Source organism: Aythya ferina (assembly GCF_964211825.1).
Source record: "Aythya ferina genome assembly, chromosome: 3".
NCBI classification, from domain to species: Eukaryota; Metazoa; Chordata; class Aves; order Anseriformes; family Anatidae; genus Aythya; species Aythya ferina.
The window spans coordinates 82,804,769-82,820,286 of record NC_140298.1 but is presented as its reverse complement, the minus strand read 5'-3'; the positions used below and the strand labels follow the sequence as shown (position 1 = coordinate 82,820,286).

Here is a 15,518-nt window from a genome sequence, read left to right as displayed (position 1 = left end):
CCAACTGAATTAATGGGTAGATATGAACATAGAAAAATAAATATCTTTCTGGTATGGAATCCTCCCACCAGCTGAAGTGCTGACTTTCTTTTATGCCTGGCAGTTGAAACAAGCCTTCCCAATGCTCATTTTCTTCCCAGATTTGGATTTTTAAGGTAGGGCACTATTTACCGATTTTTTTTTTTAGAGGATTTCTTTTTTTTTTTTTTTTTTTTTTTTTTTGGCTCCACTATAATAGTTTGTTTCTAGGCATTCTCATTTAATGTATAGGTGTTAAAATTGGATGATTCTGGCTTTTCTAAAATATTTCATATGTTTTTCTATGGATTATTTCATAATGGAATGTTTACAGTATTTTTGTTTGTCATGACATAATAGTTCTTAGCTAAAGTAAGAATCATGGCTAATTCAAGAATTAAGGAAGATTTGATGGACTTCACTGTGCTGCTCTTACAGTAGATGTCAGAAGCTAAAAATGGTAACCACACACTGAAAGGTGAAAGTCCAAAGCCTATGTTACTGAGAGGAACTTCTTGGCTCAGGTCTGTTGATCACAGTGCTGGTGTGCCAATTTACAGACCCTAGCCCAAAGATGCCAAATCTGTTAAATAAAAGCTGGATGAAATGGAAAGTTTATGCTTTTCCTGGCATATATAAATATATGTTCAAAATGAGCTCCTATGTTTTATCAGTCTTCTGCTGGCAACTCCCACTGACTTGGCTGTACACTGTGTGAGGATACATACGTGAAGAGTTAAAGAACTTGACAAGACTGAGTAAATATTTGTTTAGAACTGCAAATACACCACAACCCAAGGGGATTTTAGGCCATTTACCCTTAAAGTCTATTAACCAGACTGAGTCCAGAGCAGTGCTGAGGAGACCCATACTTATCTCTAGTCCCTGTCAGTTATTGCTTCTACTTTCACAGTGCTCACTCCCTTCACTTTGAGGTTCCCTGAAGGTTATTGTAGAACGGGGTTCTCTGGTCTTTTGATTTATACTGGTTTTCAGGTGTAAAATTCTGTCATTTCCCTTTGAAGGTAGAGGTACTTGACTTTTCAAAAAAAGCGCTGACAGGGCCAGAAACTGTCCTGACCTCTCCTATAAGCAGCAAAAAGCACAATCCCTTTTGCCTCCGGGCATCATTCCACCAGTTTTCAGTGTCTGAAATCTTGAATGAATATGACCTTCTAATAGCTTTCATGAACCAGACTGCAAGATCTTTTAAGCTCTCAACTTGCTTCACTGTAAAACTTTAACATTCACATTTGCAAGAACAAATAATTTATTTTCTCAGCGAGTTTTTCTCTTTTATCTGGTGCCTAGAAGGCACCAGAACCTTCTACAGGAGAACAGGCTAATGGCCACTGCTCTCCTACAGATCCCCTCAGTATACATCATTTTTGCCCTGACACAAATTAGCTGAGGGAGAAACATTTCAATGCAAAACCAATTACCACAAAATCATATACTTTCTTGGCAAAGGTTTCCTGTAACACGTGAAACTGCCTGACAATACTCTACCTTTGAGGGGTTTTCAAGATGAGAAAAGAAAAATGGTTGAGTGGTCCTGCCAAACTGTACAGGGAATCTGAAGGGAAAAGAAGGAGTTTTTCCTTTGTGATAAGGAAGTCAGGGCATGCCTACTGCAACTCATCACTCTGCTTAATTAGTAAGGGTTCCAAGGGCTGGTCAAACCAGAATGAACAATGCTTATGTGGAAATACTTGGAGCTGGGTGCTGAGCTGGTAGAAACCAGTATAGGTCCACTGAAGGAAACTAATATTTATATAAGGCCTGGATTTAGAATTAGGATGGAGTATTTAGAGCTGAGATTTACCATTGAAAATTGGCAGTTTTGTGGGGGCAGGAGAAGAAGGTCTGCCAAATAACTCATGGAAGGAGATTGAGATAGCTTGTGTTCTGAGCAAAGCCAAACTACACATATATTCTGTAGTTTCAGATGTGCCAGATTCTAAAGCCCTGTGTCTCTCCTTCTCAAATATGAAAATGCAACAATTATGTTTTTATTTTTTCTTTCTTTGTCTTAATTAGCAGCTTACATGTTGATAGCATTTGACAACTGATTTATCTTCACAATGGCTGATGGGCTCATTATCTTCCCACCTCAAAACCTGGGTTTCATTAAATTAATTACCTAGGACCACACAGCAAAATGGATATTCTTGTTTGGCAACAGGGTGCTTCTTCTTCTAGGTCCAATGCATGAGACCGTTTCTTTAGTGAAGATGTCACACTCATGTGCAAGTCCAGCTTTTTTCATGAATGGTTAATACAGGTGTAGCAGCTTCAGTAAGCACCTGATGTGGAAAAGTAGGAGTAGCAATGTATTGCATACATGCTTATTGGCATTGCATGTCTATTGAAATATTTTTTGTTGTGTGCTTAAAAAATTAGGCACCTTTTATTGGGAGAAGTAATAAGCATTTTTCATTGCATTGTAAGAAAAAGAGCTCCTATATCTGGAACAAACAGACAGGACCTCAAAGACAGAATCTCTTCATCAATACTGAACACTTAATTCTGAGACAGACACAGCAGTCTCCAAGCTATGGACAGACTGGGAGTTACTGCCCTGTCTTCTGAAAGTTAAAACCTGCTGCCTACTTTTCCTGTCCATTCCATATCTTCTTCTAATCCATTCAACTCCTGTCTTTTTTACTTCTTCACCACATATGCCTCATAGCCAGATGGCCTCCCTTTTCTGCCTCTATTTCATGCATATACAGCAGTCACACTGAAAAACGTATGATTTCCCTTAAGGAATAAGAGAGGTAAAGCCATACTTTAACATTCACAGGATACAGAGTACTTTCTCTCCAAGAGCAGAGCATGTTTCCCTTTCTGTTTCATAGGCATCTTGGCTTTCAGAGAGGGACTTTTTTACATCTGTAGCATTTGCAGCTGGAACTCTGAAGATGCCATTCCTTTTGACCACCAGTTTGCCACATATTCTTTAATTCTTTGGAAGCACTTGTGCCATTTTTTTTTTTTTTTTTATCGTCGCTGTTTTGTTTGTTTGTTTGTTTGTTTTTAAGAAAGAAAGAAAGAAAAAAACCTGCTCTATGTTTTGTAGTATTATTACTGTTATTGACACTATTACAGGGGCTATGCAGTGCATCCAAGGGCTCTAGACAAAAATAAGGGCTTTTTCTTTCCTGTTTCTTTCTTTTTTTTTTCTTTTTCTTTTTCTTTTTTTTTTTGGTGTAGATAAAGATCAAAAACACTGTTGCAGATGTAAAATAGTGTTACTCCTTCATCTATTCAATAACAAGAGGAATATCATGAAGTTGTGACAAAGCAAATGAATTTTTCACAAGTTATAATAATTGCCATTTTTTCTTGATCACTCCTGTTGCATTCTGGAATGAAAGAGAGTGAAGAAGTATTTAAAGAAGAAAACCTCAAGCTGTTAAAAGAGATGCTGAGTGACTGTGGTATTAATAAATTTGCCTAAATTGACTGTGTTAAACAAAAGAAAACAAAGCAAAACAACAAAATCAAAAAAACTTCATTTGCCTCCCTTTTCCTCATAATTTAAAATAAAACACAATAGTAATGGGAGGCTTGAGGTCAAACCAACCAGTGACAACACTGCTCTTCTGTGCTATCAAGGGTGTGGCTGGGGACGTTCATTGACATTGCAACAAGTCCTTTCAGGCAGGGCAAGGAAAGGCCTGAAAAACAAAATGGGAGGGGAGAGTTCAGTACTGCTGTTTTTCCTGGCCACCCTCCCTACTTAGAGAGAAGGATGAGCAGTATGCATGCCAAGGGCACAGACAAAGGAAGGCTGAGTAGTCTTCTTCCAGAGAGTAGGAGGATGGGTTTCTCCTCCTCCCACTAGAAGAGGTAGTGCAGGGGAAAGCAGAAGGAGTGTACATAGAAGAGGAAGAGAAAAAGGCCAGGGGGTGTCACACAAGAGGCATTAAGAGAAGAATGGGATGCAGCTAGAAAAAAGAGAAACAAGGACCCTTGAAGTTGACAGGTTTAAGGAGGAGACCATTACCCCAGCTGAGCTGTCCTGCCCCCAGGGGTGAGCCCACAGTCATCGGCGTGTTCTTCTCTTCTGATGCAGCTCCTTTAGCAAGGGCTTTGTTTACTACTTTCTAAAACCATAAGGAACCTGAACTATGCCATTTTCTACTTATAATTTAACAACACTAAGTTCACAGAAAGCATTTTGTATGAGGGACATGACCTGGCTTGTTAGCACCACATGTTGTAAGATACAGAAAAGGATCTTTCATACTTCAGAAGTCTTGTTTCTCAATTGCCGGTCTCTTACTTTTTAACTTCTTTGCCGTTTTGAATGGATTTCAAAACAAATCAACAGACACATAGAGTCTTTGGTTATTTTTGGCCAGAGTTGGATAAATGAATAGTCCAGAAAGTTTCTGACATTGTGCCAAATGTCTATGTGCCTAAAGTTTAAGAGTCATGTTTTCCAGGAAACCTTGAAGTTTGCCGAGATTTATGCTTTTGATATTGTCATCCATTACTGTATTCAAAGGAGTTGTCTGCATAAAGGTTGATAGAGGGCAGTCAAACCTTTTGCACTGAACAAATTATATCATTAGGTGTCTGCCTGTGGGTCAACTTGTTCTCAAGCCCCAAAAACTAAACACAGCTGAGATCTAAATCCCCTGACAAATGAAGGCTGTGAGCAAGGATCATGAATAACATATGGCAAATGGAATTTCCAAACACCGCGCTGCCATACAATATACACCTGATAAATGGTTGTCTACAGTGATGCTGTTGAAAAAGGCACTTGATGCAAGCCTCATGCATGGCAGAGAGACATTAACAGGATTTCACAAGACGTTTCCAAGCTGACAAGGCGTTTATCCAAATGTGTTGTCTGGTCCTCCCATCCCCATGTAAGGACAGCATCCTTATTTTCTTGTACATGAGAACAAAGAGCCATAATAATTTGACTGGTCATGCCACAACCCTGTGGGGCAAGATGTGCTCAGTAAGAACAAGACGTAATTATGGTAGGGTCAAGAAAGAAAAGGAAGAGATGAAGGAAATGACAGCAAAATATTGCTCAAGATTAACATTTAGGAGAACTTTTAGTCACTAAAAATGTGAATATTATGTGTTGTCCAAAGAAACAGCTTTGTCCAGTTAAATAAAAATGTGAGTACAAGAATCACTTTCTCTTGCTATATAAAATACAACCAATTCTGAAGCAAATCCAAAGTTAAACAGCACACTAAACAACTGGTTGTAGCAGAAAAAGCGTGGAATGGGGCTGCATCTAGCCCCATCCAGGCAGCATCACAGCCCCCAGACTAATATGTGTTACATGGAATTTGGCCAGAACCCTACAGCAGCTCTCAGAAAGTAGTGAGAAAGCCTTTTGAACAGAGACAGGTTTATATCTTAGTTGAAATGGATACTTGGGTATTGTGTTCTTTTTTTGTGTGTGTTCGTTTTGGTGATGATTTCTGTAGTTGTTAATAACCTTGGGATGCTATGCAGAATTCTTTCTCTAACATGAGAGCTCATTCTTGGAGCTGGCTATCGTTCTGAGGTGCTACTTGTCCTTAATGAGGTGCAGGTAAAATAAAGAAATCAATAAAAATCATGGGAATGTGTTATTTTCAGAAAAGGGTTTCCAAAATAAGTAATAGTTCTTTGTTGTATTAAAGTATTTGCATTTGATAAGAAGAGAAGTTGCAGGATAATTGGTACTTAGGGACATGGTTTAGTGGATGATATTGGTAGGTGGGGGATGGTTGGACCAGATGATCTTGGAGGTCTTTTCCAATCTTAATAATTCTATGATTCTATTATTCTATGACTTTATGTTCAGTTTCCAAGATTATTTTTTTTCCAGTCCTTTCTTGGGAAGCAGTTTCATTTCAAATATGAACTAAATATAATAATTATAAAGTGATTAAATAGTGCCAGGGAGTGAAAATAGCCTATACATCCATTAAAATGATTTTTTTTTTCAGATGTAATTTTTTTTTCACTTTTTCACTACAGTGATAAAAAGAGAAAATAGGAATTCTTTACATATTGACTCCAAATTATCATTCTTTTTCCAAATATATCAACATATATCAACATCTCCAAGAAAGAACATTGTTACATTTGGAAAAAGAATAATAATTCTTTTTTAATGGAATAGGATTTTTTTTAAAATAGAATAGGGAAAAAGGTGGAGTTAATTTTAATCCTCATTCACTTTAATTCATAACCTTGTAAACAATTTCCTAAGCACAAATGAGAAAGTGGAACAAGGAGGATTTTTGGCTTCCTTAAGTCAAGAATACTGGAAAAGGAAACGCAGGTCAATGGATCTCCTATGCCAATGAGAACTGGCCGCTTAAGTAAGGTTAATGGGTTAAAACTGAGGTTGTATGGCAAGAATCACCATCACTGTGAGACCACAATTACAAGTGAGTCTGGCTGTTAGGTGTCAAGTTCAACTCTCACAGATTGCCCAGTGTGGTCTGAGCCAAATTTTCAGATGTTCGTCCATGCACAGAATAATGCACGTGTCATTCAGGGTCTGTGCTTGCTCAGACAACACCTCCATTAAGGCTTCAGAAGAGAGATTTTCCTGCCTAGAGGTCATGTGGAGTCTGTAGTGAGACTGGTGTGTAGTTTGAGGCATGGCTAAGCACAGGACCATTCACAAAAGGCACTGTTTTAAGAAGGTAACTGCTTAAAATTCACTAATTGCATGAACTGAGTCTGATAATTATCCTTATTGCTGATATTAAGTTTTATAATAGGAATTACTTCTCCAGGTGTTCCATAAAATGCATGGATGTGTAAGTCAGAATTGCTCGATGAAATTCTAGAATCTGCGTTATGTAGGAAGTCAGATTAGATGATTGTAACACTTCTTTCATGACAGAAAAATTCATGACACTATTAGAGGTTTTGTTAAATTGGAGACTAAGTGATAAGCAAAATTAATAGATTTCTATATTTCTCTGGGTGGTCCATCCATAACATGGGAATGCTGCTTCTGTACTCTGACCTGCATGTATATATGTGTATGTATGGACCTAATGCTGATAAATAAGTGTAACCCTTTCTCAGGCTGATTTCTTAAAAGCTCCATAGAAGATAGAGACCTGCTGTACATATTCCTTTTGTGCATAAAAGTAACACTGAAATGCAGTAGCCTTTCTAGACAAAAAAGATGCCGTTTGCATTTCAGTGGGGCTGTTCACATCAGCAGACCTTTGCAAAATTGGTTGCTAAATGTTGCTTAGAGTTGCAAAGAAGCTTAAGTGCTGAACATGTCTTCTGTACATGTTTCTCTTTAGCCCATTCCTGGCTCAATACCATTACGCTTTCCTCGCAGGAAACATCTATGCTAAACATCACTGTCAATTCCAAGACAAGAGACACATTCAAAAGCACATGGAAGCTTTTTTTGTTACCATAAGTTGCCCGCAGAGGGTCCATTCATTCTGTTTGCTTGTTCCACTGTGTAATAGCTCAACTCAAGTATCAACAAGATAAGCTTTTAAAAGCAGAATATTCCCAGCTGTTGCGGTCAGGCAGCAGCAGCAGGTTCCTATCTGAGGACAGCAGAACAATCCAGTGCACCCGCAGTGATGGCAGTGTCGAGGGGAAGCATGTGTTCTCTGTACACAGTAGCGAAGGGTCCAATAGACAGCAATTAGCACCAGCAGAATGAAGATGAACGGTCATATACATAACCTTAATAAAAATGTCACAGAAGAGAAATCTCACACCATATGGATCCATGCTGAACTCTTTTTTCCCATTTTATTTATTTATTTATTTTTATAAGGAGCAAGACGGCTCCATTTCTTTAGGGTCTTTTGTATTAATTTCTCTCAGTTTTTTTTTTTTTTTTTTTTTCCAGTTTCCTCTCTCCATAAGCAATATAGGACTCTTATTTTTTGTACTAATAAAGGAAAATTATGTTTTCATTTCTGTATTTTTATATACCTGCTTAGTCCCAGTGTTCCAACAAAAGTGTCTTCCACTCAGCCTTAGATATGTGAGTATATTATTTGAATATAATCAGATCACATTTTCATTCACTTTAGAAAAAAAGTTCCATAATAATTTGCAAGATTTTATTCCTGTAAAATTAGTGTAGTATGAAAGAGGGTATTGCTGGTTTTCAGGTCTTCTCTTTGGGTTTTGGATGTAGCAAATAACAAAAATCTTATCACTATAAACATCACTGTAACAGATAATAGTTCTGAAATGATTCTGGCAACAAGGGTTTGAAGTAAAAAGCTCTTTGGTGATGTCATTTCCACCTTTTCATCTCAAGATAAAAAAAAAAAAAAAAGTTTGAAAAACAATAAGGAGACACTGGGAGCAGGAAGAAAACCCATCCCCAAAAGAGTCATATTACAGTTTTGTACTTATTCTTTTAAAGTTGTTGCTTCGTTATTTATTTATTTATTTATTTTTATGATTTTACCAGTCAAAAGAATCAAAAGTCATTGTCGATACTTTGCAAGCTCCATTTGAGGTTCGAAAACAAAGTGTTTTCATCCTTTCTGCCTCTTCCCTACTCAGTAATAAGACTCTTGCCCTCATTCAACATAGTTGTGAATTTTGTCAATTACATTAATGGAAGATATGGCTGGAGAGAACCTCATGAGGTCTTCTAACAATCCTCTTACCAGTAGACAGAATCAGATATTCATAGATGCAGATGTTTGCCTGAAGGCCTTCACAGAAGGAGATTCCACCATCTCCATCCTTCCTCCATAGGCAAATAAACTATGATCTTATTAGTTATTAACTTATAACTAGAAAGTTATTCAAATATCAGGAGATATCAGTGTCTCATTTTGCAAGTGAGGCACATGTCTTTTTTGTCACATGCACATAGAGAACAGGTTATTCCCTTCCTCTTTGCTATAGACATTGCATACTTTCAGACTGTTGTCATGTCTCCCTTTGTCTTCTCTAGATTAAACAAAATAATTTACTTGCATCTCTACATTCTCTGTATCACAGTGATGTCTTCTAGACTTTTGATTATTCTACTTGCTTATCTCTGTACTTTGTATGTACTATATTTAAAGCCATCTTGAAGCATGATGCCCAGAACTGGACACAGTACTCTGAGACTGAATCATTTCTGAGTAGGATGGAGAGATTATTTTACACATCTTGGAGATCACAGTTTTGCAGATACATCTTTTTTGCAGATTTTGCAGACACTTTTTTTTTTTGTTTTGTTTTTTGTTTTTTTTTTTTTTTTACAGAAAACAACCATTGCTGTCTCCTAGCTCCTCCTCTAGTTCTTCAAGGCTTGACATGCCAATAAGATGACAAACTGTGACTTGAAAAAAACAAAGAGGACAGAGAAGTTGTAAAAAATCTCAACCATTTTACACAGGATTCAGCCCATCCAATGCTTAAGTTATATGGTCTTTTTTACCCATGGGAGCATTCCCACTGAAGTCAACAATCATGCTCACATACACAAAATTTGGTCACATAGCTAATAATTGAAGGAATAGGGCCAGGCTATTTCAGAGAAAACACAAAGAAAAAAATCCAAGTGGGACTTTGGAATACTCTTGCTTTTTGTGCCACCCCTTTCCTGTTAACACAGTGTAGTATTTCTAAGGACAGGGACAGCAGTGAACAGGGAGGCCCTGATCCAATCCCTGGAACATATCTTCCAGGAAAGCAAATTTAACAAATCTTTATTTAGAGAAAGAAAACATTATTATCTCAAGGAACAAAGCAATGCACAGAAATACCCACTGGAACATGAGTGTGGACAAATGCTAGTATGACATCTCATCTTCCCCCTGGTTCCCCTCGTTTAGCTTTAGTGATGACAGCAATCCACTTACAGCATGCACTAAGCCATGACTATCTTCTTTTAACTGTGCTCACTTGTAGTCATACTGCCTTATACCTCTCTAAACAGAAGGGAAACGGATGCATGCTTACAAGAATTGTCTTTGACAATTTTAAATGGAGTGAATAATGAATTGGTTCTGGCTCAAAAGCCATGGAAGTCTTTCTCCCTTCCCCAGCCCCTTACTGAACACTCCCTCTGTGATCTGAACATTAACTCTTAAGGTCTATTGACTTAACATGATTCAGGGGTTGCTGGTTTGCATCAATATTTCTAAAATCCCTCTTATTATCTTGCATACGTCAAAGTTTGATAAGGAGGAAGAAGTATGAAGCTATTTATAATTCAGAATGACTGTTACCAAAAGGTATTTAAAACAAAATCACGGTAAGTCAGAGTTTACTTTTAAATCAGCTTAAACAAAAGACACAGTTTGAAAACAATTAGTAAATCTGACAAAATTAACTTTGACCTTACAATTTTATAAATGCCAACACAACTTTTCTTCCAGTGTCAGTGTGCATGTGTATCTGTGTGTGGATTTTTGGCATTGCAGTAGTTTCACGGCAAAGATATGTACTGTCATTTAACTCTTGGGCAAGAGTTATGCTTCGCTGCTCAGGAGCTCCCCTTTGAGGGACGTGCTATTTCATTGCTCTGTTATGCTGGAGATCCATCTGTACAGACAAGTCACATTAGCATTTCATTATTCTCATTATTTCTAAGCAGACCTCCTCTGCCAGCCCAGACTTTCAGTCATCCACACTCTTTGACTCACAAAGGAGGGTCTTAGATTTCTCCTTAATTTCTCTTAGCCTTCCTCAAAAACAAGTAAATAATCCAAAAAAGAAACAAACAAGATAAATAAACAAAACCAACCAACCAACCAACCAACCAAAAAAAAACCAAAAAAAAACCCACAAAACACACAACTAAACCAAACAAGCAACCATACACACACAGACAAAAAAAGTGAAATTACCTACCTACCTTCCAGCCTGCCTGAGAAAGTCTTTAATATATCAGTGAACACACAAAAGATGTGCTGGTGAATGTGTCATTTTGCTAAGCCAGGAGCTGGAATTTACCAGTCCGGGTGTTGGCAACTTCTTGCCAGCCAGTGTCTGTATTTGCCTGTTCTTGCCCAGACCATTCACAGGCTTACCTTGTGAGAGAAGTTTGTACTTCTCCCTCTAGAAGGAGAAAGTCTTTTCTGTGGTCTGAGCAGACCTGAGAATCGTGGACTGTGTCATGTCCAAGCCATCTTTGAGTGGCAGGATGGGACCAGAGCCCTCCTTGATGTTCTTTCCTTTTCTTTCCTTTCTGAATGGTGTCCTCCTAGCCACCTCGTCCCCTTCCGTTAGGCTGGCAGAGCTGAGGGGACAGGTGGGAGGACTCTTTTGGGCTTCAAGGTTAGGGGATCCTCAGAGTCATCTTCCTCAGCAGTCCAATTGGTGATGCCCTGAGAGGGCACAGGCTTTTTTTGCTCTTCTCTCTGTTAGGATGTTACCTTCCTCACCCAGTGGTTCAGTCATTCCTCCCAGGTAGGTTTCATTTCTTACCACTGAATCAATTGGAAACACTATGTTTCTGGCCTGTATCAGTAGTTAAGGGCACTTACCCCATCTGCTGATATAGGCTGGAAACAAAGTGTTCAGATTTGTCTCTCTAGGGTCAAGACCTGAAAATGTGGTCCCAAGATGATCTGGTCTATCTTTGTTTTCTCATGTTGAATTTTTGTCTTGTTCAGCCACCAGTCAGCAATATTAAATAACTTGCTGACATTTGGGGGTCTGTTAACTACAAGATGACAAACGTTTTTCTTTCTGTGTTTCTGTGCTGCTATTTATGTGATACTGGGTCTGTTTCAAGTTCAAGGACTGGGTCCATGCCCTGCTGGCTTGTTTTCTGGTTGTGATGGCAAAGCCTGGGCAAGATCAGTTCCATTCTTGTACTGTGCCCTCTCTGTGACAGTTTTCACAGTAAGGAGACAAGCCAGAGGGAAACCAAAATGAACTCCCCAGATGATGAGCTGGACATTGAGGGTCCAGGGATAAGGAACCCTACTCCTGCAGTGGCCCATTCCAACACACAGGTTTTGCCAAGGCCCAAAAACTATGCGTGAAGTATCTAGGCTTGCTCTTGCTGTTGCAGCTGATCAGCTGTTGCTGCTGAGCTTCTGCTATAGAAACATGACTTCTTCCATTTTGCCTTCTCATCATCATAGTTTCTTGCAAACTCCCAGACAGACTTAATTAATACTTCTTTTCACAGGCAGTCAGAAATATTTAGATGCTCAATGGAGCATCATATCCCCTTGGTGCTCTCTCAGAACTATATGACATAACACCTTCTCTTAGTAATTTTTTACTGAGATAATACAGACTTAAATTTATTTTTTTTTTCTAATGTAGAGGAACACACACTCACTTTCCTAAATTATTACATACATACCCCTTCTTTCCACACTGAAGCATACCAGACATCTGCCAGCTGAACTGTCTGCCATCTTTCCCTAGACATTTTTTCAGCCTGCTCATAACATTTTGAAACATATTCCCTGACCATCACCCCTCCCAGGACATGGTAGTGATATTGCCATGAAGTTTTCTAGACTTAGTTTGTCCATTATTGGCTAAAATTAAGCACTGTAGCTCTAGGCCTTATTTTGAGAACTTAATTTTTCAATACATCATGCAATTCATTCAACCCATTGAACAAGCTACCAACTTTGTTTTCTAATTGCTTAGAAAGAGCCCCATTTATAAATGTTGATTTAGTCCCGCTGGCAATTGTTTTCCTGATCCCTTTAGGTAAAAAATGGTCTTTCATGTAGGTTTTAGAAAAATATGAAGTGCAGGCTCTTCTGAACTCTATTAATCAATTTAAAGATTAACCTATCAATTTAAAATGAATTTTATCCATATTTCTGTCCCAAACTACATTTATCTGTGTACTAAGGAAAGCTTACAAATGTTTTTGTTGTAAAGTACTATCCTTGTTAGCTCTCTTTATATCTTAAAGAGGCAGCTCCAGAACATGGGCTTTCATTAAAATAAATAAATAAATAAAAAGGTCACCCTCTATGGCACTAAAAATTATTTTGAGGACTTGAACCAAAGTATGATGGCTTGCCTTCCATAGCCTGGAGACAGTGTAAAACTATAGCCATGCTGTGTGAACCACTTCATTCATCTCAGTTTTTGCACTGACTTTCCCATTTGTTATTTATTTACATGTTATAGGCCAGAATCTCTGCTGTGCCAGAGCTCCACTCAGTTTGGGGATGGGTCATAAGGAAGTCATTACAGCTCCCTGGCCTCCGCACGATTTCTCCTGGTTGCCAGGCAGCCCTGTGTTAGAGCTCTTGTGCAAGGCTCTTAATGGTACATTAACTTCAATGTGACTTCAGGATACACCAAAACCTTGGCACATGCTTCTCTTCCTGGCATATACAATCCTTAAGGAAAGTAGCCTGATTTTGGAAAGATACCGACAATTAACTTTCTTGGGTCTGCATGGGACATGATACAGTAAAAATTAGGCCATTTATGATGAAAAAAAATAATCCAAATACAGCTTCAGCATTATATGCAATCATCTGTGATGGAAAATAGTTCACACGTCTGTTCAATGCTTGGCACAACAGAACTGAAGGCTTTCAGGAACTTCTGAAACATAAATACTACTTGTAACGAGATGGCATTGGAAGATGTTTCCCGAGATAAAAAGGTTAAATAGTAGGATGGAGACCATTGTTGGAAACCCTTTTGGCCTCCCTGGTGCTCGGTAGCCTTTAACAGCACCACTCCCCAGGCTTTTCCCATACAGCTGTGCCACACGAGAAGAACCTGGATATCAGCCCCTCCATCCTGATCTCATCCCACCCACTTCGGGCACTCAGAGAGTTGCCTGGTGAGGATGGCCAGCATGGGCTCCTCCTGTAGACAGAGGAGAAACATATCTCCAAAGGGTGATTCTAGCCACTTAAGATCATCACCTACTTTAAAGGGAGCTGAGAACTGCCTGGATCCTAACATATGGGCTGCTGTGAAGTGTCTAAGGTTAAGTGAAGTGGGCTTTTTAACTATTTATCTCCACGTCTGAATACACTGAAGACTGTTATGGAAAGATAATGATGTATCTCCGCTAAGGGCTTCCTTTGCAAGCTGTTTAACTGAACTGTTTATTGATTTGATTGTTTATTATTCCATGAATATTCAATTATTTTTGCAATGTTCCTGTTCAGTGACAGGACCTAACTGACAGGGAACTGCTGCCCCAGAGGATGAAAATCAGGAGTTCCCACTCATCCTCAGGGCCCAGGGTGAGTCTTAATTTTTGATATTTTTGTTGTTGTTGTTATTTGGTCACAGCACAATTCCTCTGGCTGGAATTGCTCAGTTCAACTGTAGGCAGAACTGCAGTGCCTCCTCAAGCACCTCTGTGCACAAAGCTAGTGCAGAAGCCACACCTGGAGCCTCATTTTCAGCTGTTTGAACCAAAACTTGTCATTTCTGTTAATGTAAATACAGAAAGATTTGCAACAGCCAGCTTCCACTGGTTTTTACAACACATGAAGCAGGCACATAGTGGGTAATGTCTCATTCATCATGCAGCACTGGAGCTGGTTCTTGGTGACTTTTTATTTACACCAGAGGGCTGACCTTGACAGATGGACTAATGATTTTGCTGGGGCCAGGGAATTTGGGGTGGCAGTGGTCTGTGAGACTCCCCTGCTATCTGGTGAGCTGAGTGAGGACAAGAGGAGATACCTCTTTGCTGGGCAGGGCCCATGCTGTCACAAAACATGTGTGAGGCTAGTAGCTTGGGGTGGTGTCCCCCAGTTAAACTCAGCTGAAAAAAAGCCAAGTTACAGGATAATGGGGTAATTGACTTGCATGAAGATAAACAGACACAGTTGCACACCCATATGCACATATACATAGCATTCCCCACCATCCTCATTTATTCAGAAAGCCCTGCTAAAATGCTAACACTTGTCTCACAACCTGTTACAAGGTACAAGCATAAGGGAACCTACCTCAATTTTCACAGTCAGCCTTACTTGTAACATATTTCCTACTTTTCAACTGCTTGATACCATAACAAGTTTACAAGCTTTTTTATAGCTTTTTATAAAGTTCAAGTAGGTAGGCATTCCTAATTAACATTACAAAACCCCTGAAATACCACATTGAGACCAATAGAGTTTGACATGTGTATGCGCTTGGTTTTCGGAGACTACTGTCTCTGTGTGTACTTTAGCTGTTTGTGTTAACAGAGGAACAAACAGAACTTGTTGCCCTTTCTTTTCCTTGTGAACCACTATCAGACGAGGGTGAGACAAATGCCCTGCAAGTGGGTTTCAGAAATACTTATTTAAGGCAGTAGAACAGTAAGTCTTGGGATGCTTGGGTTCCACCTCAGCCTCTGAAGTCCTCTCCTCTGCTGCTTCTCTTCTGCTAGACCCTCTCATTTCTCCAGTACATATCTGATTCCTCTTCTCAGTTTTATTCTGCATGCTTGCCCTGTCCAGATCTCTCAGACCTTCCTTTCTCTTCCCACTTTTGTTGCTTAAATAATCCTTGTGCACTGCCTCAGACAGTTCCCCCACATCCTGAATGAAATTTCTGTCTGAGTCACAGGCTAC

At 39.1% G+C, this 15,518-nt stretch overlaps 1 protein-coding gene across 5 annotated transcripts in view; it reads left to right on the top strand.

Annotated features, from left to right (window-relative positions):
- The window catches only part of LOC311433794 (uncharacterized protein), an 85,013-nt gene that overhangs the window by 28,652 nt on the left and 40,843 nt on the right, over nt 1–15,518 (top strand). Inside the window, exon 1 of one of the 5 annotated variants that reach the window (XR_014690957.1) lies at nt 6,647–6,698. The exons of the other annotated variants lie outside the window; for them this stretch is intronic. The gene's annotated coding sequence lies outside the window, so the exon portion shown is untranslated. Of the gene's footprint in view, nt 1–6,646; nt 6,699–15,518 lie in introns of those variants that run through there. 5 annotated transcript variants of the gene reach the window in all.